The sequence below is a fragment of the Dermacentor albipictus genome, chromosome 1 (assembly GCF_038994185.2).
Source record: "Dermacentor albipictus isolate Rhodes 1998 colony chromosome 1, USDA_Dalb.pri_finalv2, whole genome shotgun sequence".
Lineage (NCBI taxonomy): Eukaryota > Metazoa > Arthropoda > Arachnida > Ixodida > Ixodidae > Dermacentor > Dermacentor albipictus.
In genome coordinates, this window is record NC_091821.1 from 221,304,996 (window position 1) to 221,330,791 (window position 25,796).

The 25,796-nt window shown below is 43.3% G+C and overlaps 1 protein-coding gene across 2 annotated transcripts in view; it reads right to left on the reverse strand.

Annotated features, from left to right (window-relative positions):
* Pcif1 (Phosphorylated CTD-interacting factor 1) overlaps positions 1-25,796 on the reverse strand; it is a 192,926-nt gene that overhangs the window by 29,411 nt on the left and 137,719 nt on the right. The window contains exon 16 of one of the 2 annotated variants that reach the window (XM_070530930.1): positions 4,688-19,055. The exons of the other annotated variant lie outside the window; for it this stretch is intronic. The gene's annotated coding sequence lies outside the window, so the exon portion shown is untranslated. Of the gene's footprint in view, positions 1-4,687; positions 19,056-25,796 lie in introns of those variants that run through there. 2 annotated transcript variants of the gene reach the window in all.

A 25,796-nucleotide genomic window follows, 5' to 3' on the forward strand; every position in this document is an offset into this window, starting at 1 on the left:
GGAAATACGAGCATAGCGCAACAAAGCTTCTTACGCCTGCGGCGGAAGACAGAATAGGAAGGTTCTGGACAGCGCGAATCTTGTCAGGGTCGGGTTGAACGCCAGCGGCACTAACGAGATAACCAAGAATGGTAATTTGACGACGTCCAAAGTGGCACTTGAATGAGTTCAATTGCAGGCCGGTGTGTTGGAAGACAGCAAGAATAGCTGACAGACGCATTAGGTGGCTCGTGAAAATTGGTGAAATTACTATGACCTCATCTAGATAACACAGACATGTGGACCATCTATAGCCGCGAACTAAGGAGTCCATCATTCTTTCGAAGGTTGCCGGGGCATTACAAAGGCCGAACGGCATAACCTTGAATTGGTAGAGGCCGTCAGGTGTTACGAAGGCAGTTTTTCACGGTCCATGTCATCTACCGAGATTTGCCAATAGCCTGATCGCAGGCTTATCGATGAAAAGTACTTGGCTCCGTGCAAGCAGTCCAAGGCGTCATCAATACGTGGCAAGGGGTAGACATCCTTGTGTGATTTTGTTGAGGCGTCTGTAATCCGCACAAAAGCGCCAACTGCCGTCCTTCGTGACAAGGACAACAGAGGACGCCCACGGACTGCAAAGTGGCTCGATAACGGCTTTAGTCAACATCTTATCGACTTCTCGTTGTATCACTTGTAGTTCATCATGTGAAACACGGTACGGCCGGCGACGTATCGGATCGGGTCTCCGGTGTAAATACGATGGGTGACCATCTATGTCTGGGCTGAAGGGCGGCCGTCAATGTAAAAAATGTCGCGGTAAGTTTCCAATACCGGCGGAGGTCAGCAGCTTGTGCCGGAAGATCAGGTACAATCATCTGGCTAATGGCGTTTTTCACTGGTCGATTCGGAGCAGGATTTTTTGCTCCGCGGCAACGAATCCGAATTTCACTGGTCGATCTGGAGCGGGTTCGCGCGTTCCACTGGTCGTTTCGGATCAACTCGCTCCGCGCCGGATCGCTCCCACTTGCTCCGCCGCCGAGACGCGGATTCGGGCGGAAATAGAACGCGTCACAAGGCGTCACTTCCGTCTTCAAGCGAAATCGGTACTCGGTCGGTACGCACAACATTGTGTTGGGCATAGTTTGCGGAACCGGTTTGTGTCACGTGCACGCAGACTTCTTGTGTGATCTCCCGCGGAGCGTTCGTGCGCTCCACTGGCAGACTCGGATTGGTGAAAGCCGAGCGCTCGCTCGAGGATTCAGGCGGCTGCTCCAGATCGAACAGTGAAAAACGCCATAAGTTTGTCTGTGAGAGTCGGTGAATCGGAGGTTCCTGTGGAGGGCGACGGAATTTCGGCAACAAGAGCCGATATCTCGCAATCGTTCACAGGCGAGATGTCGCCCAAAGACATGCTTCTGGGAAGAATGTCTTCAGAGCCGCCTGCAGCAAGCAACACTCATCCTCTTCCTCCGATGTTAAATACTTCTGCTTCGAAACTACACTATCAAGTGATATATTTATTTTATCTCTTACTACGCAACACGAAATGTTGAATTGGCTCTGTGCCGCGTGCAGTGTCTCCCATAGGATTAAGAAACCAGGTCGCGAAAACAAACATGCCAGGTTTGTACAATGTGCTGTTGGCGCCATCTATAAAACTGCCCTGACATATGTGGCAAAGTATACGTCGGCCCAAAGCGCGTAGCGCTCCCCTCCCCCCCTCATACATTCGACGGTTTCCCGTCGAATGCATGCTTCTCGTAGAACATCGATGCGCGTCTCCTACAACGCCACCGTCGGCACCCCTTATCGCGCCAGCGTTACGAGATGCCAGGTAGCAAAGCCGCCCTCCATCCACGCGCCACCGCAAACGTGGCATCCACCTGGTAGGTGCCAGGTCGGTGTTGCTGTTGCGCAACCAGTTACCTCAGCTGCTGAGTCGCGGCATGTAGTCCTGCATATCATAAGAACACCGGCCAGCGAACTTGAGCACGAAAATACGTTGATATCGCAGTCAAAAATGCTTCGCCCATGGAGCGAAACTGAACTTTTTAAATGAAAAAGTCGCAGTTTTGCCCGAAAGGCAAAGCATTGCTTGCGATAGCAAATTATTAGACAACTATACGCAGTAAGGTTAGCAGTTTTATCAATTGTATAAAGTGCTGTAAACATTCGCGCACTAAATTAACAAGCACGGTATCAGTCGCGGCCGGAGTAAACGCGATGCGCGCTACACTCCTCCCCCCCCCCCCCTCTTAGCATGTGTGTGCATCTCGCCGCCTTTCTCCCTTGCGGCTCGAAAAGACGCCGCCGTACCAAGCCACCATTCGTCGCGGCTTATCCTAGCATGTTTTCTCTCGCACCTACAGCACACGGCGTGCGAATACTATATATTATCGCACTTATACTTTATACGCAACCTCACGGCGACGCCGACGGCAGAAATTCGCATGGTGTTACCATGTAACTGCTATCGCAATAATACATACCACCTAGCCCGTCAGTGGGTTGAGTACTGCAGGTTTCTTGTAAAAAAAAAAAAAAATCAAGAACGCCTCAAATTCACCTTAGTAGTTCACCTCTAAGGAGCCCATAAAACAAACTAGACCCCCTAATGAGCTAGAATATGCAAGCGCGATGCCTTTTCTCATAACTGGGTGATATTGAAAGCAGTGGTTTAATTTTGACACCACCATGATGATCAAAAGGCATCGTGCTTGCATATTCAAACTCATTACAGGTCTCCAGCTACTTAAAAAAAAAAATTGCTTGCATAAACTAATTTTTGAGGACAAAAAGTGCCATGGATGACTTAATTTTTTTTTTTAGAAAGCAATCAGAGATAATCAAGCGCGTCTGGGACGTTTGAGGTAGACTGACTCTTTTTGCCTCGTTTTTATGTCCCCCCCCCCCTTTTTCGACATTTTACTATTAAATGGATAAACTTTTCAGTTGTAATGCTGTCCCGTAAAGTGAGCACTTACTAAAGTTACTTATGAATATTAATAGGCTACCCGGACAATGTGATTTGCAGAGCAAGTATGTCTGCCTCTCCGGATAATCCCCCTGAACATGCACATATAGACATACAGTGATCGAGCATATGCTGGCACTGACGCACTGGCACTAAAGCAGCAGCTCAAGTGAACTCGAAACAGTTTTGTGGAGGATAGCGTCTAATACTCCTTCAGTGCCGAATGAGAAGAATCGAGATTACCGAGGGGCTTGATTTTTGGCAATAACCATGGAAGCTAAAAGTTTTCTTTTCATTCACTTCCCTTCTTCCTTTAGTAAAAATATGAAGCATAATGAAAATTAGAGCTTCATTTTTAATTCTACATTTCAATTTTTCATTATAATTTGCTTCCCGTAGCTTTTACAACTGAGAAATGCAGCGGCCGTCGGCTGGGGGTGCTGTTTATTGCGTCTTGTTTGGGCACAAGATCAATGCCGCTATCCATTGATGAATGCAGTTTGCTAAAACCTGCAGCCACTCCAGGTGGAACAATACCATACATTCCATGACTTACCTAAGCAGCTCGCTAGTGCGGCTGGCTGGCCTGTGTGCGGGAACAGTGGTGGACATCCAGAATAAAATGTACGGGAGTGATCTTATTGCTCTTGCTCTAAGATGGAGGGAAAAAAAGCCGAGTAGTTGATGCTATCGGGCCCAAGCGCACTCGAGTGTTTCGTGGCAGAGATCACGGCAGTAAACTTATTAAAGGTGAATGACATGTCAAGGTGGTTGTCTCCAATTGATGGCGCGCACCATGCTCAGTACTGGAGCTGTAGTCGCAGACGCACATTCTGCAAGATTTCAGCAGCAGCAATAGGCATTGCTGATGTGCTGGTGATGGACGGGTAAGAAAAAATCGCCAAATGATATTATACATAGCTCTAGTTCTCGAGAAGGAACTCTGCCGAGACATTGGAATTTCAAAATATTAGCCTACACAGGCACAGCGCATGCCAATGCGGCCTGCTCTGCCGAATTGCTACAGAGCTTGGCCAATGTTGGAGTAATGCGCCTGGTATTCAACTCTGCATTGCCTCTGAATTTATTGGATGGTATACAGAACAGTATATAAAACTGCTTTACGCAATGAAGCCGGGTGGTCACTTCGATGAAATAAGTGTATTTTTCAACGTCGTGACTTAATAACACCAGCATCTATGTGTGCCGATTGAGGCTAGACATGTTTGATTTTTTAGCAGTCCTGGACGTTGCATCATTTGATCCACCACCATCTGGCAAGCATGAGGCGAGAGAGATTGCAGCTTGATATCCACAGTCACTCTGGCAATGTGACGGTGAGGTCTAACCAATCACGTTACTCATAATCATATTCTAGTGGCATCACAGTTGCACTTTTTGGTTGATCAGTTTTGATTTTCTGAGAGAAAGCGACCAGAGTTCATTACTCTACAGAAATTAGCACCATCAGCTTCTTGCAAGTCTGTAAGCAGTTACGAACTCTTTGGACAATGGGTTTCCAAGTTTCACATTGGGTTAAAGCAGCTGACTCGGTTATAAAGTTAATTAGTTTTTTTTATAATTGTCTGATTACTACCGCGACTCCTGTTAAAATGTATATGACTGTGGTATGAGCAATTCTGAAGAACTCATTTAATTACCTTCCCCATGCTTAAGGAATTCTGAATGCATTTTCCGAAGCACCCTGTATACAAAAACACTACACACATGTCTGGGCAGATTTTGGAATTTTATTTCCTCGTTGGCTTCTCTGTTATAAAATGGAACACAATGTGATCACGACACACCATCACAATGTATACAGAATTGAGAAACCAGATGCGAATTGTCAACAGAACTGCGCAGCAAATACGGCACAAACATACACAAGTGAAACAAAAAAAGCCGAGTCGAGGACCATTTAGTATCATGCCACAATGTATCAAAAGGGTGTCCCCACGAGTAATTCTGAAAGCCGTGCAATATTTACAGTATGTACAATCACTACATCATGTGTAAAAACATAGCAGCAGGCATGATAACATGCTGGAAGCTATGGCACAATGAATGAGGTGCCAATCTGACGACAGAAGCAGATTGGTTTTATGGTTCCTGCATTCACTTTTACTATCCTACTGTTCAAATGACCGGTTCCAACATCAATGGTACAGTTTAGTGCATACTGCAATGTGGCAGAACATTTTCAAAAAAAAAAAGTGTTTAAGTATGAAATTCTTTGCTTTGCAAAGAAATGAACAAGTCTTAGTGTTGTACATACAAATGGTTGAAAACTTCTGCATGAATACGATGAAGTAGAATGAGCTACGTCATGAAGGTGGAGAAGGAATGAGACATGAAACTATATATATTACATAAATGTGTGCCTGTTCACAGATTTCAGCTCAGCATGCTAACACCCAACATAGGTGAAAGCAAGCACAGTCAGTCACAACACACACCATTGATTATGGGCTAGCTTCTTGAAATGAAAAGGAACTTAAAAAAGGATCTTCAATTAAGTTTTTCTATGTACAGTGCAATCCACTACTAAAGGGAACATTTCAGTGCACAGCATACACCTTGGCGCACTCCAGGTGCTGGCACAGCCAGTGTGGGTGCACCACGAACGTGCACAGAAGGAAACCAATGCCGCCTACTGCATTTCGTCTCCTGTGAAGCCGGGTACTTCCAGACTGGGCAGGGAAAATTTAGCTCGTGTGCCATTCTTATGTGTTCACTTTAACAGTGGACTTCACTTTGCAATAAATGTTGCTTGTTGCTGCAGACTGCAAGTTGCGGGCCTCTTTTCTGCAGCTGGCTCAAATGTTCAATATTCAGCTGGTCATAGTTAAATATAAATAAAAACAGAGCTCATGCAGCAGCATCAAAATCACTACATTTACAGTTGTCATTGCTACTTTCAGCAGCACAACAAAAAGAGCATTTTCTTACACACCATACATCAACACAGCATAAATTTAAATGCACAGGGAAACATGTTAATAGATAGGTAATCTCCACATTTTTTGCATTACAAAACGTCAAGTACCACAAAATTAGAGCAGCTAGATTTTGACCGAACCCGGTAAGCTGCTATGCCAGTATCAAAACAGATCAGTCCAGTTTTATGTTTCAAAGCAATGCTAATGAAGGATTCTCCAGCAAAGAAAATCTTGATATTTATTTCAAACACTGTAGCTGTTTATTACCATAGAATAAAACCTCAATACATAGGTTTCTTTGCACTTCATATCCATTAAATATGCAGCTAGTGATCCTACACTTAGCTGCATAGCCTGAGAGGCACTAGCCATGCTGGTGAAGTAGAATTACCATATAACTGCTTTCAGCTTCTAGTCAACAAAATTTTATTACATGTGTCAACCCTGATGGCATGGAAAGCATGATCCTTTATATACTAAAGGTATAGGAAGTGTGCAGTACGACGGTGGTGCCGACACACCGGGCGGAATGAAGGCATCTGTCATATATTTTGTTGCGGCCAATGTCCCGCATGAGCTGCTGGATTGTGGGTCGCTCCAGTAATTATTGGAACTTTCCAGCAGGAACATTTTTTTTTTTTGCGTCAACACAACCATTCCTCTGTAAGGAGCTAGAGCGGTGGGTATGGAGTGTGTGTTGCACAAAGAGCACGCTTGTCGACATTATCATGGATGCAAATGCCCTCCTCCAACATGATCACAACTTGCCTCATTGCATTTAATTAGCACATCATTACTTCAACATTTTTTTTTTTCTGTGCTTCCACTGCCTTCAGGCTCACACCATATAACCAATGCTTCACTTGGCCATCTTGTTCACTTCCCTGTGCGACATTAATGCTCATTATTTCGATTATATCTCATTGCCAACAGCTCAAACTATCACTGTGAGGTGTTTGCCCGTTGTAATTTACAAGTAGAAAAGAAAGCATCCTTAAAAGGGTTGCTGTTCAGCCAAATGCAGGGCAAACAATTCAGTAACCCTGCACACTTCTTTTTTCTTACGTTTCCAAGTTTTCCATGTAGCCAGCTGGTGTGGTTTATATTTTGTAATGAAATGGCATTTCTGCACAAGTTTATGTGTGCAGTATAAACGTTCATCGAAGCGACATAACTGCATGTACGGTGCGCTACTTGTACGCTAGTTTTTCCTCGCATGTGTGGATCGAAATCAGTTCAGTTTCTGGAATTGTGAATCCAAACGGCTACGAGAAACATCTTCTAAGCTTCCCTTCAAGTAGACAGAACAAAGTACTTAGAAAACGATATCGCGGCAGCGCACATTTCCATGTTGACGTTCATTTGTTGCAAGCACATTCCCTGCAGGACACTCAACTGCTGGCTCTCATTTCTACTGCACATCAAGAACGTGGCTGCTTCATAGCAGTTTAACCCCTTTGTCATCATTTACCCCTGAAGAATCCTTCACTGCATGTGCACAAAAACCGGGCTTTTCTTACTATTGCGTGATATGACGTGAGCAAACACCGGGAATTTATGTGGTGCGCTGGGAACGGCTGCACAATGAGTAACTCTGGCGCATCTGATATCGGCGCTGTCGCCACGGCTCTTCGAGCCACCTTTAGCCGTCGCAGGGTCCCTACACTATAAGTGCATGAGTATAACTCCTAGTTTCGAAAATTCAGATATTCTAGGTAGGTCGATTTCAGTCTACTAAAATGTGAACCAGCTTATGTATGCAACGATGTCAAAGGGAGGAGGCAACATATAAGCAGTTTGGCTTGTGCTTGTGTAAATAAAGGCATACTGCCTTTAATTATGAAATGCAAACTGGCCAATGAACAATTATCCGTCCACGAGCATGGCCTGAGATCAAGGAATTCAACAATTAAAAAAGGGAAAGAAAAAGAAAATGGGCACAAAGTGTCACAATGCAGAGCAGTTCTGTTATACGTAAAACTTCAATGGTTTTGAAGCAGTCTAACAACACTAAAAGTGCTGATTACAACAACATAACTTCTGTAGTCTCTTTAAGAAGAAAATAATTCTTGGATTACTTCAAGTTTTAGTTGCATGCAACTCTTAACATGTTCACAATGATGCTGCATACACAAAACTTGAAATTCACTTGGGTTATACAATTGGTGGCTTTCCAAAATCTCAAGAAGTTGATGTACACCAGCATAATTGTAGCACAGCAAATATTACAAGCAGCCAATGTCTGCAGAGAACTTGCCTGTAGGAACAACTGAAATAAATATCTTGATATGGTGAAGCTGATGGAGTAACATGCCACATATTCAACTGCTGAGCATAGGCATTCTGCTTTTTGTCTTCATTTAAATAATGATAAGCGCTGCCATAACATGAACGAAAGTGATACAGTGAGAAGCAAGCTAAAAAATTTGGACAAAACATCTACAGCAAGAAGTCTGAAGCCACGACAAAAGTCGCAGTTTTGCCAGAAAGGCGAAGCATCAATTGCGATAGCAAATTAGTAGACAGCTATATGAAGTAAGGATAATAGTTTTAAGAACCGTATAAACTTGGAAACATTCGCTTACTAACTGAATTAACAAGCATGGTGTCAGCGTGCACAAGCATACATGAACACATACGCCCGATGAGTGCGAACACTCGCTGTCAAAATGCTGGTGTGAGCAGGTGCGGTGGCAGCAGCAGTGAGTGAACACAGCGTGCACAAAGGTATGAGCAGTCTGCACATCTCTTTCAAGATACGGTGCGCACGACTGCGCACGGCCGTGCAAAGTACGCACTTGCTGGCATAGTCAAAGCTGCAGGTATTTAAATATAAGTACACGAGCATTTAGGAAAATCTGCCTTCATTACAGTGAGGTTGCTGTGCTTAGGAATTGAACTGCCAGCCTCATGATCAGCAATAGAATGCCACAGCCACTGAGAAATAGAAGTAACTTGCAAAAAGCAGTGACTCTATGCAAAAAAGGGCATACTGTTCTCAGGACTAAACCTTAAATCCCATCAATTGCAACAGTGTCAACAAGAAAGAATGAGGAAGCAGTCCGGCGGGATGACTACCAATTTGAACTGGCTTAGCAAGCAAATACACACAAGCACTAAACAAAGGCCAACTAAAAATTAAAATCATATTCTGGGGTTTTAGGTGCTAAAACCACCATTTGACAATGAGGCACACTGTAGCGAGGGACTCCGGATTAAATTTGACCCCCTGGCTTGGTTTATCGTGTACCTAAATCTAAGTACACGAGCATTTTTGCATTTTGCCTTTATTGTAATGCAGCCGCTGCAGCCGGGATTGAATCTGCAACCTTGAGTTTAGCAGTGGAACACTGTAGCCGCTGGGTTATTGTGGCAGGTATTATGTGAATTGCTAATACCACCAAATCCGTTCGCACAGCCAAGTTCTCTTGAACATTTTCTGCTCATAGTTATTTTTATTAACTACTTTTAATATAAAAACCATCTTTTTGTGAGGCGAAATAATTAGTAAACACACTAAAGGGTTCATAGCTGTGAATATATGCCATGAAACAGTAAAGCAGAAAGAACACTGAATTTGGCACCCACCTATCCACTGTGATCCATGTTGAGAATGTACACGAAGATGGCAAACTTATACAGTCTGCTGATAGGAGTGTCGATGATACAGCTTAAGCACTTAATAAAGACACAAAAGTCACATTTAACACCTAAATAAAAACCCAATGTAAAAACAGTGCATGCATAAATTAAAATGAAAATAAGCTAGACATTGCACTAACATACATACCATTGGCCACACACACACACACACACTAGAAAAATGCAATGAGATGCCTTGAACGAGCCTATACACTACTGTTTCACCAGAATGGTTTGCACAGCATAAAAAATATGGAGCAACCTATACATGTAGTCTGTACAGCTTGCATTTGACCTGATGTGTTTAAACAAAATAAAACACGTAAAAAGAATGTCACATTCACACATTTTCGCAATAATTACCCAAATGGTTAAGTTAATATAGCTGATCCAATAAAAACCATGTATTACTTAAATATAAAGAGGTTATGCTCAAAGACATGCACCAAGGAAAACAGTTAAGTATTCGCAATATCTCACAGAGAAGATACCAAATGTAAACAGCTTTTAACACACCACTTGCGGTAAACAAATGGCAACGTTAACATCACCTGCTGTTATTTAAAGCTACGTCATGCAGTCTCCTAAACAAGAAAAATTTCAGCTATAAGGGCCTTGCAATGCCTGTCATAACCATGCAACATTCTACAAAAGATGAATGGCCAATAACTTTGAGCACTACGCTTAGTTCTCTGCAATGTTTGTGATAACACAGTCTGATAGGTACAGTTAGTCTCCAAATTGGCAAAATTCATACCGTGTTTTCACAAAACTCAAATGCAGCTTCAAGCTGCTACTTTACACCACTCTAGTACAATCTACTGGGGCAGTACCAAGCTTGCACACCGTGGGTCTGTGTTAAATCTCCATCATCACTACAGCTTTCCCATTCATTAAATGCTAGCAAAACAGGGCTTCATTTGTACACAGCCGTAAGCTTTACCTTAGGCCGCAGGAGCTTTTTTTTAAACTGAACTAGGCAATTTAAAGCAGTAGTGACAAAAATTTTAGTTGTAATTCCTGTAAACCTGTCATTTAACTTACCAGTACACATGGATACCTTTAACCACGTACTATTAATTACAAACAAAAGTTAGAACATATTTTGATTTTTATATGTGCAGGTAGCTGACTTCAAACTACAGCTCCTAGACACATAGACATAACATGGCTTGAAGGCAGCCTATAAATGCAGGCTAGCTTTAATTATGTTTAGCAAATGCTGGGAAGTGTTGGAACATGGAAACACGTGGCAGCAGATACCAGCAGGCTAGCTGATCCATCTTAGAGCTGTCACAGGACTTTATATAGCTCCCTTGATGCGACTGTATATCTAGTTTTCAGGCCACCCAGGCTTTGCCTAATTTAAAAGGTATGAGCCTGGACTCAAGGTTGAATAGGCCTGCCCGTTATGCGCTTTGCCTTCTCCCTCTGTCGTCCCTCATATGGTTCCTCTTTCTTTCCCTCTTCCCCATCCCTCAGCACAGAGCAGCTGGCTATTGAGGAATGTGTCTCAGACCGACCCCTTCTGCCTTTCCTAACTTTTCTCTCTCTCTCTCTACTTACCAACTTGGACAAAAAGCCAACTTTTTGCTGAATCCGCAGTCACTTCAAATGTCTTATTGCACATGGAATGAGAAGAAACCAAATGTGAGGCAAAAGGAAAGAACTGGTTTGGTGGCACAGGAGATATTCAAGCAACCTTAATAAAATTGCTCTCAGCCTTATGCAGCACAATGCAAATGCGCTTCGTGCGTGTCAGTGGTTTGTGGCGTGATAACACATAATCGCCACCAGAGGCCAGTGGCAACATGGCATTCTCAGTGTTTGAAACTTAAACCTGGACTTGTAATAAAAAAAGGCTATAATTATTTAATTGTGCGCCGGAGAAAACAAGGTTCTGTACTATGATAACTTGGCCAATACCTACTCATACCAGTAGACAAAAACGAAGCTAACATATTTTGTGAGAACAGTGCTCTTAACACAGAGGAGAATATAGGGCATGGCAAATGACAATGAAAACTCAATGATAAGCTATAGTGCATAGGTGACAAGCATTTTACACAAGCAAAAACCGAAGCAGATGCAAGAAGAGAACCATGCACAAGCAATGGAGAGACCTGGACCGACATTCTGATTTTCATCCCTGTGAGGAATGTTGCCCATTTTTTGTGTGCTGAATGGCTGAAGTAGATAGGATGACTTAGTTGTGGCAACGAAAAGAAAGGGGGTTAATTGAGGGGCCTGATCTTTATCAATCATATCATGAGAAGCCAACAAACAAAGACACCAAGGAAAACATAGGGGAAATCACTTGTACTTACCAATCAGCATCGCATGCGTAATGCGAAGAGGTTGGATCATTCCCCACTTGCGGCAAGTTGTTTTTTCATCCATTTTCATTGCCATTAATTTATCATTTCTTTATATCAATTGGTAAGTACAAGTGATTTCCCCTGTTTTCCTCGCTGTTTCTGTTTGTTGGCTTCTCATGATATGATTAGTTGTGGCAAGACATACCTGATTTATTGGCTGTCCACACCAGTAACCTGGTGATGTGTGCCATGATCGTTTATGGTCAGTCAATAAACTGCCTTGGACACTCTACTTCTGAAACTACTGCAGCTGAGCACATCAGAAAGAAGACAATACATTGGACATATGGCCACAGACAGGTTTTAAATCTGTTTCACCTGCTTCTATACAGCAGCCACATTTAAAACTAAATCTAATAAGACATCTCATACATTTATTGATTAGATGGCAACTTGTACTACATTAAACAGGATGAAAATTTCCGTGGTCACATGGCAAGGTTAAAAGAATGTGCTCTGAGAGCCTGCACTTAATGCCATTATTTCATCAACCAAATCCCTTCTACTACTTTAATGATAAAGGTGCGCACAGCTGGGCAAACTATCTGGCAAGGATCTTGTCAGAATACAGTCCACTAAATAAGATAGAAAGGAGTGCCAACTCGCCTGGTATGACAGTGTTCTAGCATCACAGAGCAATACGTAGGTGGTGCTGAAATTCAGATACAGTTAAGGCCCGGATAAACATGAGGTAGTGACATTCTTCTGTGTCTGCCCTTGCTACCTCCAGGTCATCTCACCATTTGCAGTTTCCCTAATTTCTCACTTTCCATCTATGGTTGAGATGTGTTGTTAAATGAAAATACAGTCGAACCCACTTATAGCAATACTGGTTTTAACAATACATCGGTTATAACAAAGAAAAGCTGCTGCACTGTCAATTTTTGTATGTTTTCCATGGTGAAATAGCCCACTTACTACAATGACCCGATGCCGCATTATCAGCTATAATGAAGTCTGGTTGCTGGGTGTATGTGCCGAAAGGTAGTGCAATGTGAAATCTTTGAAAAGAAAAGAAAACGAGAAATACAATCCGCTGCACAATGGGCCACTGCTGCCGCACGCTCATTTTCCCAACGTTACTAGCTAGCTTCAGTTGTAAAACTCCCCGCCCGCGCGCTTACAGCCGCTGTCGCCACTTCTGTGACAGCCGCCAGATGGCAGCGCTGTTCCATCTGGCTCCACGTGCTCCATTGCAGATGCCTCGTCACAGCCTTGAGCTTGTGCGGACGGGCAGCTTGCGCGTGTTTCCTTGTCCGAATTAGTGATACCACGAGAAAGCGGTATCCACCTACCGCAATAAGATTTATCGCGCGAGTTCGTTAATACCGAAAGAAGGGTATACTGCACGAAAGGAAGAAACGCATACAGGAAAGCGCAGAAGCTGCGTTTCTAGATGTGTGTTTCTTCCTGTCGTCTTAACGTTTCGCGCAGTTTAGGCTCACGAGCCTGAATATCTGGCCAAAGTGCATGATTGTAGGACGATCTTCATCCCCACTGAAGCTTCTCACCACGCCAAAGAAAGATGAGGTCGCTCTTTGATACACACAAGCCACAAAAACAAAAACAAAAAAAAAGAAGAAGAAGGAGAAAAAGAAGTCTGATTTTTTATTCCGTGAAGATGGTAAATCAGCGAAGCTGAAACGTGCGGCCCCTGTGTTTATCACTGGGTTAATCCCGAGGGTTCATTAAAGTATTTCTCAGTTATGAGGTTACACACACAATTGGCTGCGACGAAGAGAACGACGTCACTGACGGTATATATGCCCGCAGTCCGCAGTCGTCGCTTGCGTTCGATGTCTCGAGTTTGCTCAGCGGTGTGGTTAGCAGCCTTCGCCTGCGATTTGCCGGTTGTACATTCTTCAAAATTAAATCTTTCTGCTACGTAAGAACATGAGTGGCTCATACTCCCTTAAGCAATGGCTCATACCCCCGTAAACGCGGCCTCCCCATTATGACGACAGAAGTGAAATTCTACGCTGGAAAGATGAACGGCCACGCAGCCAGCTGTGGAAGTTGAGGACGAACGCGGGAGCAGTGGCACGAGCGCGTGCCACTGATTTCACAGAGAGTTCCCGGTCGGCACAAGGAATTGCTCTGTTCCACGCCGAGCAAAGCGTCGCATTGCTGGGAGCACAGAAAAAGTGGTGCGCCGAACTGTCGACATCGTTCCGATAGTGGCCTCTGCAACCAGATACGCAGCACGTCGGCATCGTCTGCTGATATTAAGAAACTCGGCGAAGGCTACAGTTCCACGGATGACATGCTTGCTGAAATTCGCCGTCAACAACGAACCACAGAATAGACCAACGCTGCACCGCGTGCTTAGTCCGGCCCAGCTGCGTAGCCGGCCAGTGAGGAAGTGAAGCCGGGCGCGACTGCAGCGTCACGAAGGCGCGGACGGGCGGCGGTTCCGCGCAACGGCGCCGAGTTTTAAAATTGAAGCTAGTCTAGTAACGTTGCATTTTCCAGCCTTCTCTGCGTGACTCTCTCCTGTTGCCCTTCCACCCCACCGAACAAGAATGGGCGACACCCATAGGTTTACGCTGCCGCACCCTCCGAAACACAAATAGACCACGCCAACTGCGCTGCAAGCAGATTACTCGCATGTTGCTCACTAGTTCCTCATTCATGCCAGTTAATCGCTCGCACTCGTCTTTGTTGATTGCGTCAAAATTGTTCCTGGCCATGCGGTTCCTCAGTTTCGCTTGACTCAATGTTGAAACGGAAAACGACTGATCAGCCCGCTGATCATCGACAACGCACGACGCTGCCGGTGAAAAGAAAATGCATGGCTATAGATTTGGAAACTAAGTGCTTCTAACCGCTGAGACGATCGTTGCAAACATGCTTGCATCAGATAGCGATGGCGACGACAACAGCGATGACGCGGTAGGTCAGGCTGCATCAATGTTGTCCTCACAGGAGGTCCGGCGGATGATTTAGTACCCCTCTGGGGCTTCATTTTCACGAGGAACCTTCCGCTGCACTACGTGGAGCACTTGGATGCCTTGGAGAAGGATGTCTGCAAGCTTTGCGTAAAGCATGTATGGCTGACGGACATAGGCTTTTCTCGTGCAAGCCAGTGAGAAGTACGTGGCGAGATGCTTGTGGCGATCTGTCCTCAGTGTTTCTCCTGGATTTCTCAAGCTGACAGGCTGCTGCGGCAGCCTTCTCGCAATTTTTAAAAGGCTCCTTTCGAGGCCACCAAAGCGATGCCTCGGCGGTGCTCACATATCGCTTGCCACCCGTGACACCTCTTTGCAGTTGTTATAGCAGTGCCATTCTTTAACGCCGACAGCCATGGCTTGTTACACGTGATCAGAACACCCAAGAAGCAATTAAAAGAGTGAACACAATCAGCAGCCGGGCAGGGGAAGGTGGTGGGGAGAGGCACTGGCCTCCCCACCTATATGGCTTTCTCACATCAGCTCTGCCACGCACCTATCTTGATATTTTCATGCAACCTGGTTATAACAATGATCGGTTATAACAATGGAATTTTCATGGCACTTGAATATTGTTATAAGTGGGTTCAACTGTATGTCTTCAGCATGAGGCTGCATTCACGTTGCCTCAATCATTGATGAACTCATTATAGATGGCTGTTTTCTACAGCATCTGCTAACGAGATACCGCAGACTTCCATTAGTTCAATCTTTCAATTAATTAAATCCTGAGAACCTGGCCAGTGCACACCTATTTCTATGGACCAAACCTTCTGTTATGTTGAGCCTGAAATTGGCAATTACCAGACAATTCGAACTTTACAGGTAAGCACACACACGCCTGACCCCAATGGCAGCAATGTTTGTCTTGGTGTAACTAGGGGACATCAGGCCCGTTTATCGCCAGTCAAAAACACTGATTTTCTGTGTGCCTTTGGTAGATATCAAAGCAAGGACAGTAACTCACGATGAATGATTGCCGTATTTACCCAATTCTAATGCAAGCTTGTTTTTTCCAAGAAAATTGGTCTGAAAATTTCCTGCGTGTTACAACTGGATAAAAAACCAAAACCACACTTGCGATGTTATCAACAGCCTGCCATCAGAGCCAGCATTTTTGCTACTGTTACAAGATGGTGGCAAAAAAAGATTTCATGTAAGGAGGATGTTATGATGCACTACTTTCAGGCTTTAATTACGAAAGCTCATTCAAAATATAATTTATTTTACATGCTAAGTTAGCAGCAACAGAGTTGTGTCGTGTTTTTGGCACTACAAAGAATTGGGCCGGTAAAATGCAAGGATTCATTTCACTCGAATCCGCAATTCAATTATCATCCAACTGGTCGACTATGGTGATAAAGTAGGCGGGGAGGTGCTTAGACCACTGACAAAGCAGGAAACGGGAAAGAATTGGAATAGAATTGTTAAATTATCCTGGCTTTGCGTGTGCCACAGGATGAATTGGCGAAGTGCTTAGTTTAGGTGTGGGCCACCATCCCGTTTACGATAGCAGTGGAATGGTTTGAGAAGTGCAGGATATTAAACACAATTGACCGAAAGTAGGACAACATGTTATGGTCCATAAACTGCAATAATATGGTGTCTGAGATTGACGATGATGGAAAAAAATTCATCAATAAATTCCCATTCTGTAAAGGTAAAATCTGCAGAATCAGAGGCATGCTACATTCCTTTGCATTATAAAATTGTGTATTCATTACATTTGGCCACTCAATGTTTTGTACTATCAAACTGTAAAAACTGGCGTCACGTTACGTTTGGGGCACGTCAGAATCGTGTAAATAGTGCCAAATGAAGCTGCAACTTGCTTCAATGTCTTTTTTTATTGCCTCTTCGTTTAATTTCACTCGCTTTCAGTCACATCATGGTAGAATTAATGGATGTCGATTGTACAACTAAATAAAAAGGAAAGGCAACACAGTATTAATAGACTTCTTGCCTTGAGAGTGTATTCACAAAGCTGGTGCCCCCAAGATACCCAAGGGAAATAAAACCACAGCAAATTAAGATTCTACCATGTATACCGTATTTACTCGAATCTAATGTGCACTTTTTTTCCAATAATACGGGTCCAAAAATTGCATGCATGTTAGAATCGAGTACGACCCTAAATCTGTGTTACCATATCGCCAGGGGCATTTCAACATGGCCGCCTTGTACGCGCTTCGAACCTAACTGCTGTAGCTTCCTCCATGTGCTGTACAGTACGTGTGCTGAGGTTAGTCCACCGTACGTCTTACTGATTTCTGCGTTTGCTCTATAAGCATGGAAGTGCCGACTGCAAAGGCACGCCACGTGTTTAACACGATGCCACAATTCAAAGAAAGGTGATCAGATGTGCAGACAGGCAGAAATCAGGCTGCATCATGGGGTTCGGAGTTCCCGAAACATGCATGCGGGACTGGTGCAAGCAGGAGATGCGTTCTACTCCGGTGGCGGCTGTATAGACACAGCTGTGCGGCCACTATCCTGAAAGTGATCTGTAATGGAAACGAGTCTATGCACCTAGGCGCACCGTGCTATGTTCTCGTCGCTTAGTTGATGTTGAAGCAAGAGGCCGTACGAAGGTCAATTCGCTTGCTTCTGCTAGCACACTTTCTCACTCCAGCCTTCTGATGAAAGGTTTCCGTGGTCATTGAGTGAGACGTGTTCTTGTTTGCTTGTGCACGTGTGACACCATGCTTGTTAATTTAGTTAGTAAGCGAATGTTTAAAAGCTTATACAGTCAATAAAACTATGATCTTTACTTTTCGTATAGTTGTCTACTAATTTGCTATCGCAATCAATGCTTTGCCTTTTGGGCGAAACTGCTACTTTTTTTTTTTAATCGCAAATTTAGTGCATTGGGAGTAAACCTTTGGTCTTCCAAATGAGAGAAAGTTGTATTTCTATATGAAATAATGATGTGTGCAGTACTGTAAAGGACTTTCTTTTTTTTTAAGGTCATGGCAAATGGGCGCACATTACATTCGAGGGCAGTTCCCTCCCCCCCCCCCTTTTTGGTCATTGAAAACGGGTGTGCATTACAATCGAGGGCACGTTAGAATCGAGTAAATACTGTAAACAAGTCAGTCCACCTGTGCTGTGTAGCTATCATGCCTCACCAACGATTTACAAATTTCAGGTTATGCTACACAAACTCCACAAAGAGCTCGGTGCTTTAAAGCAGTAACAGACAAAAAATAAATTGACTAGTAATGATAAATTTGCCTTTAAAGACTTTCAAACTGTGCTGTGGACATACAGCAATTTCCTTCATGCTGTGCGTATTTTATGTGTATTTGGATTTCCTAACATTGCACCACATAAGAGAGAAACTTCAGCAGCCAGCAAAGCACCCACAGAGCTTGAGCTAAATATGCTGCTTGTATTACCATGCACATGCACGGTATGGTGGCTACAAGGAATTGTCATGGCAATAAAGCAACGGAATACAACACGCTAAGAAAAGGTGCACATAGGCCCTCGTTTTTTTTTTTCTAGGAAACAAAGTGAGCACAACGAAGTACAAATATGGAGGCGCAAACCTCCTCTCCTGCATTCTCTCATGGACTCATGCAGCAGGATAAGAGAATGATGCTACCTGCGAGTATTTAGGTGGATCAGTCCTAGCACAAGCAGCAGCCATACAATGCATTGGCTGTGCCTTCCATAATGCCAGCAACATTGAAAGACCTCAAGTGCAGCAGTAGGCCTACCATACATTTTCTAAGACGCAAATAATGGGTGAACAAAATACTTCGATGCCTCGTGTTTCACACGAAGGTCACCCCATATCATGATGTTGGCATGGTCCAACTGCTTAAAAGTACTGTTCTTTCTCATTCAATGGCCCTTATCAGGTACTTTACACCCTAACTGCACGGTGGCATGCACATTTAGTGTGAACAGCTACTGAAGAAAGAAAAAGAACAGAACATGTTAGAAAGGTGTGAGGAAGAGAGGTGGCAAGGGCAGGAAGAGGGCATAGTGGAAATCTAGGTGCACCAAATCGTTTAGCCCTTAGCTGGAATAGCTAGCTGTGTAGTAAGATGGGCGAGATGGCACTTCTGTATTTTCCGTTTCATCCATGATACACACTTTGATCAATATTACACAGAGGATAGGCAGCAAATACGGAATACGGGCTGATCAGCATGTTTAAAGTGCATCACCGGTTTTGAGACTGCAAAATAAAAAAGAAAAGCATTAGTGCTTCAGGTTAGACCAATGGCTAGCACTCTGCTGCCACATGCAAGTGACTTCTGGGAGCTTAGCCTTTGTGCCAAAACAAAAGTTACAAACTTAACATTTACTTGGGTGGCATGGTACGCTGTGATAAACCCATGCAGTTTTCTGTCCTATTTGTTGTGTGCTGTATAGGTTTATCAAATTACAAAAGCCACAAAATTACACCATAGAAGCCATGTTAGCTACTTTACAGCTAAGCTGTTAAGGGAGCTGAACAACAATTTTCGGGCAATGGCATGGTTGTTATCAAATGTCAATCAAGAACAGTCAGCAACGCAGCTTGCATCCGAGCCCCAAATCTGCTGTGAAATGTAATTACGAAGAATTATAAAATAAAAGTTACCTTGCATATACCTCACTTAAAGGGCCCCTCACCAGGTCTGGCCATCTTGAGCTGACAAGTGCAGATCATACAATGCGCGCTAACGATTGTGTTTGCAAAGAATTACATGGCTACGTGCCTCGGAAAGGTCTGAAATTTCAACCCGAATGCCGTTTTCTTTTTCCCTCATGGCGACCGCGCTCAAAGCCGGACGGTGATGTACTCGTGTCCCGGTGCCTACGTACTCGTGTCCGCAGTGTGACATCGCTTGTGGTGAGACGTGACTTCGAGAATTATTCAAGGTATTGTTATTTCTGTGACCTGTTGCTTGAATTGACGAATTGAAGTTTAGAGAAATAATAAAAGACCCAAACGGAATGTCTGCGTGTGTTTGTTTTACTTCGCACTGAAGCAGGAGAGATTTACTTCTGCTTTGTCTGCTTGTTCCCACGTTCATGCAGTTATGTGCGCAGGTACCGAAACTATGCCATTTTCTACCGTGTTCCAGCACGTGACCATGCTCTGCGATTCGCTTGTTCTGCTTCAGTATTTTTGTAGCAGTGAATTATACCACTAGTGATGTGTCCTCGTGCACAGCACACAAAATCATGCGCTGCGTGAAATGAGACATCACAACAGCTTGCGCACGATGCTGTCAGCGGAAGTGCGCAGCGCCGAATAAAAAGAAAGAAAAAAAGGGTGAGGAGAAAAAAAAAATGAAGGCAGGGGCCCGTGACGTACGCGTCACGCGATCCTCGAGGTCTGGTAAGGGAGAACGCAGGGAAGGAATTTCGCTTGCGAAGGCTGGACGGGGCATGTGGAGAGAGTGTCTTGCTATGAAGTGGAGCTCGCCTTCTGAAATCATGGGTTTACGGCACTGAAATATTTATATCTTGGCTATTAATGAGTCAATTTGAAAAATGTTTGCAGCAGAACACTCCATGAGGTCATGTAACAACTTCCAGCTTATAGCCACAATTTGCTATGGGGCTTGGTGAGGGGCCTTCAAACAGAAAATTTTTTGTTCAGTTTATTCTCTCCAGTGATCCATACTTTTGTTTCTTGAGTCACGTTTCACTGGCTCCATCTTGGAGGTCAGCCTTTTTGGTCTTGGGCTTATGGCCAAGACCAATTTAGTATCTGTTTTTATGAGTAAGTCAATCCTGTATGCTGTACCATTTTCTTTGCGATGTTAAAGAAAAAACGCAGGTCTGTAGAAAGCTTGTATATAGTGAAGCATATGAAAAAGCTCAGGTATGGTGAAAGAACTGCACCTGATATAATGAGACGTTTGCAAAGTCTTGGGTAGATTTTGGGCAATGGCAACACAGATCCTTAGGGCACACAAAGTGTGCAAGAATTCCCTAATACAGCTTTACTGTCTTTGATAAATGGGTTGCTTGGATTTGCAACCTCTGCAAAGCCTGTCAAGGCTTCTTAAAAGCACTTCTAGAACACAATAAACAGATGTGGCCAGATGTCAAAGCATGTTTGACAAGTTTAGTGGCTACCACAGTGCATGCACAGAGTTGAGGCTAAGATGTCTCTCTGCCTTGATTATGGCAACTCCCTGCCATGTTCAGAAACTACTACATTCTGAGACAGAAAGCATATGCCCATGCCTGCTGATGTTTAAAGGGCCCCTCTCACCAGGCCTCATCAGAAATTTTGGTTATACACTGGGAGTTGTAAAGCGACATCAGGGGAGCATTTTACCTCATGAATTTTAGAAAGATGTTGAAAACTAGAGGAGGTCAGAGAAATTAAAATTTCACATCGCCATGCTGCCAGGAGGCGAGCTTCATGGCCAACAGACACAACCTCTCTCTTTGCCTTGACTACCATCTGCAGGCAACATTCCCTTACCAAAGTCGAGGGGCAACGTAACGTTTACATCATGAGCCCTCCCCCCTTTTTCTTTTCTCCTTCTCTTTCTACTTTGTTGCATGGCACATTTCTAGTGGTGGTTTTGTGGATTCTGCACATGATCATTTACTGAAATCCTGTGCCATAATCGGTGACCTACCTAGCAGGCACTGCATCAGACATAGATAACAGATGATGCGAGTGACCTTGACTCTGCGGCCGGATGCGGGGATTTCTCGAGAAGGATGCACAAGCGTTTGTCTGAAATTTTAGCTATTTTCGCACCATGCAGCGGTTTGACACTTTGCAGACACAACTCTCAGCATGTGATCTATGTGCCGCGCTTATGTTTTTAATGCTATAAGCAGGTGAGGAGCACATTAATTACTGTGCCATTAGCGAATGACTCAGCACAGGAATAAAATGCAGTGCTCATAACAATTTGAGAGAAATGAAGAAAATGAGGTTGAGGTAGAAACTAAATAAGGGAAGTAATAATAAATCAACAGATGGTGGTCACTGTGCCATGTTCAGCTCCAAGTGTATACCAAAGAGAGTCAGGAGGAAGGAAAAACTTATACTATTGACACTTTGCTTAATGTTTACTTACTTATTTTATGTCGAATAAGTACACTAACAATAAAGTCGCGGTCAAAGGTTTCAGAAGCAACAGGGGCTTAGGGTAAACCAGAGATAGTCTAACATTAATGAACTGCATTAGTAGTGTAAAATTTCGTGGCAGTATTTACTTGTATTGAATTCCTTTGAGCATCAAGAGCATTTTATTGTGATGAAATAGTGCTTGCATCAACTTCCAAGCAATATAGATAAATTATAAGTTTCCCCAAGATAACATTTCCTGCTAAGCAAAATACCATTTCCAAGTCATTCTGAAGATTTGATGCATGTCTGCGCTTCCCTATCAAACCATAAAAACAAAAACAAAAATGATAAATTCAGTTTTCACTGTTCTCACTGCTATTAAAGACTTGGTAAAACAAATAACGGCACCACTTTTACTGCAAACAGCAGTATATGGCTCATCCAACACTTTTCGCCTGCCTGTCCTACCTGTGGCTTGGCCACTATCACCTCTCCTCTTCCATGGGCGCACACACCTTGGAACCGATGACCACTCTTTCCTTTTTTGGATCTCTGGCCTTCCACTACTGCTGTTTAAGATACCTCGTTTTGCGGAATTCTTTGCGAACGCTGTGCTTGACCAAAGTATGTGCAGTGAACCTTATTCTCACTGCTTGTAACCCGCCAACGCACTTCATCAGTGTCGCCACCACCACATTGTCTAATTGTGATAACGAGATGTGCCAAAATGCCACCAGAAACTGAGCCTAATTGATACAATGCCATCAGCTCACTCTATCTGCAGCTTGTAATGATTGCCAATGGAAGATCTGTCTGTCAAACCACGGGCAAATAGACTAAGTTAGTTGACAAATAGACTCGCATAATGAGTGAGCAGAGAGCCACATACTGCTCTAGCAGCCAGTGCCATTATGCAAGTAGCATTGCAACAGGGCAGTTGCAGAGGACAGAAATTTTAGTCTTTGCATTTAGTAGGAAAAGATTTAAAAAGAAAAGGAAAAAAGAAACTGAATAAAAATAATTTACCAGCTAAAAATTTTACACACCGTTTCTACTATTTCACTGTAGCTTTTAGATACCAAGCAAAAATACACAAATATAAAAGTTACAAAAGTGGATGAGCTAAAAGTACTGGCCACAAAATGCTGATAGACTGCGACATAGAGCAGGGCATTTGTGAGGCCTATACAACAGAAGTTTCATTATAAGACCAAAAATTTTAATTATTAACGAAGACAGAAAAAGTAGACACACTGGACACAAGGCGTACATGCAGCCTGTGTACACTGTGTCTACTTTTTTTGCCTTTTGCTTACGTTCTGTAGGGCCATTACACTAAAAATGAACCCATACTAATTAACCTAACTTTCAGTACTTCTGAAATTGATGCAATCAGAATTTACAGCACAAATGCATGAAACAGCCCTGCACTTCAGTGCTGCCTTTAGCACAGGGTCACAACACAGAGCTAAGCTGTGGGCACTCTATAAAGAGAAATACGGCAAATTCTTGTGTAAGGGCCACACTTTCCTGCCTTAAATTTGCATGAGAGTATCTTGTATAAACAAACAGTATAAAAACAAACGCGTATTCAAAGAATAAATGTGAATGGAGTCACATAGGACAACCTGAAGATCCTCGTACATTTAGCTTCAATCGCCGACTCAATTACCACCACTGGCACTGTCCTAATATTTCAGCAGGTGAATCCCTGTTCACTGAGAGCACATTCTTCAAAAATGATTCCGTCCTCAGAAGCAAGGCCAGAGTTCACATGCCATGCACAAAATAGTACAGGTCTGTGTTGGCAGCAGAATGATGAGAAACAGCCAGCTCAGCAGCACAGAAGTCATGCGAGACATCACAGCAGTTATCACGCGAAATGTGAGCAAAATATTACAGGCAATAGCTACATATATTTCGAGAGGCACCGGCCCAAAGAGAGTGCACTGCACAAACACACACATTAAATGCAAATGTCTGCCCTGACTCAAGCTGTTCACACACTTCCTGGGCTGTGCAGTAGCAGCCGCTGCATGGAGAATGTGTCGTGAGCTTCGGAGTGCTAGTGCACAGCACAGAGGTGCATGCATACGGGGAAAGTGTGACGGAGAGCAGGTGTATAAATTAAATGATAATGTCAGCACCAGAAGGCAATGACTCCCTGCTAAAATGTTACAGACAGTAAAAGCAGCAAAATGATGCCAGAAGAACCTATATCTGATATCCTTATATACCACGTGGAAATGCACAGAGATGGTGCAGCATGCACACTATCATGGGCTGTTGTACATCTCATAGTGGTGTGATGCTGGTTGGTGAGGTGTCCTTTGGAAAGGGGAGTGCGACCCTTACATGGATAATATCAAAAATATTTTCTCATATTTTGTCCCAGGCATAGGTGTGGAGACCCATACATGGGTGCAGCCCTTACACAAGAAAATACGCTAACTTCATCTAGCCACACAGTCTGCCGCAAGTTTGGCAGTCTGACTGCCACAGAACAATAATGGATTAAAAAGAAAGTGTTCACAATCAATACAAAGACTTTCTATCCAATATCAATGTTGAGCTTTCAGCTACGGCTTTCAGTAGATGTTCAATAACCATAAGAAATTTAAAATCAAAATTATGAAAGAAGGCTGTTACACAGTGCATAATGACTCAGGCAAAGTGGCATAGCTTGCGAAGTTTACAATATGCATTCTCTATGTCATTATGCTCTACAGCAGAGCTTGCTTGCAGTTTTCCTTTACATTATCCAAAAGTAGAAAAGCTCAAGGTAAGTTACGGTGTTTAGGCTTATATCCATAAATTTGTACATAAAGAGGTATAAAATTTCACAATAAATACATTTAAGGCAATAGCATAGCAAAAGCCATAATTAAGGTATGTTTCTGAAGTCCAATTGCTGCTTAATTCAGCACAGCTCTCATCTGAGACACTCCAATCGCTGCTCCTGCAGCAGTAAACAGTGCCATTGTCCGAAGGTATGCAAGGTTCTGTGGCAATGAATTCAAGAAATGTTAAAGGCAGGCAAACTCGGCCTTACAATTTAGAAGAAGTGATATGGGTACCTAGTTGCAATCTTATTCATAGTGTTTACTTGAACTCCAATTCTTCTTGGCACAGGAACAAAAACTGTAACAGCAAGCTGCTCGAGAGCATAAAGTGAAATATTTAATCTTAGTGAGTCACTAAAGCAGTGATTTTCAAGCAAGAAAAGTTTGCACTACGTTGACCAGTAGAACTTGTTTTCACGGGTTTCAGCTACATACTAGAATTGCAAATTTAGGGGAAAAAAGTTTGCGAACATTGTTTTTCCTTTGTAGCAGCTTAGCTTTTGTAAGTGGCAACTTTATTGAGCATACAATCTTGCTCTATGGTTTGCCTTACCCATGCACCTCAGGCACACACTCATTCACATACTATCTGCAGCAGATGCACCACAGTAAAATAAGCCTACACAGGTTTTCCCCAACATTTCCTAAGGAACTTCTGTAATGTGTTGCTTTGAGCAACGAAAGCAACGCATAGCAAAAAAGAACAAAGAGTCCACATGAAGTCCTTCACAGCATTTAAGATCTGACAGATATTTTTCCATGACAATGTTTCATTGGAGGCATGATAACCGCAATCAACTGTGGTGCTGCATAAGTACAGTACAGTGAAGCCGATTTATATAGAAGACTGCCATTTCAAATTATTCCTTTACGCTAAGCACTGAAAGTTGAAAATATTCTCCTGAAAATTCTATGCATAGAGAATTCCCAGTATTGAAGCAATGCTGTGTGCCTATATTATGCACAAGGGCCACACTTCATTATTATTATTTTTTCTCACGAGGGGTAGGAGTGAGGGGAGGGGTGATTTGGGATGTGGCCC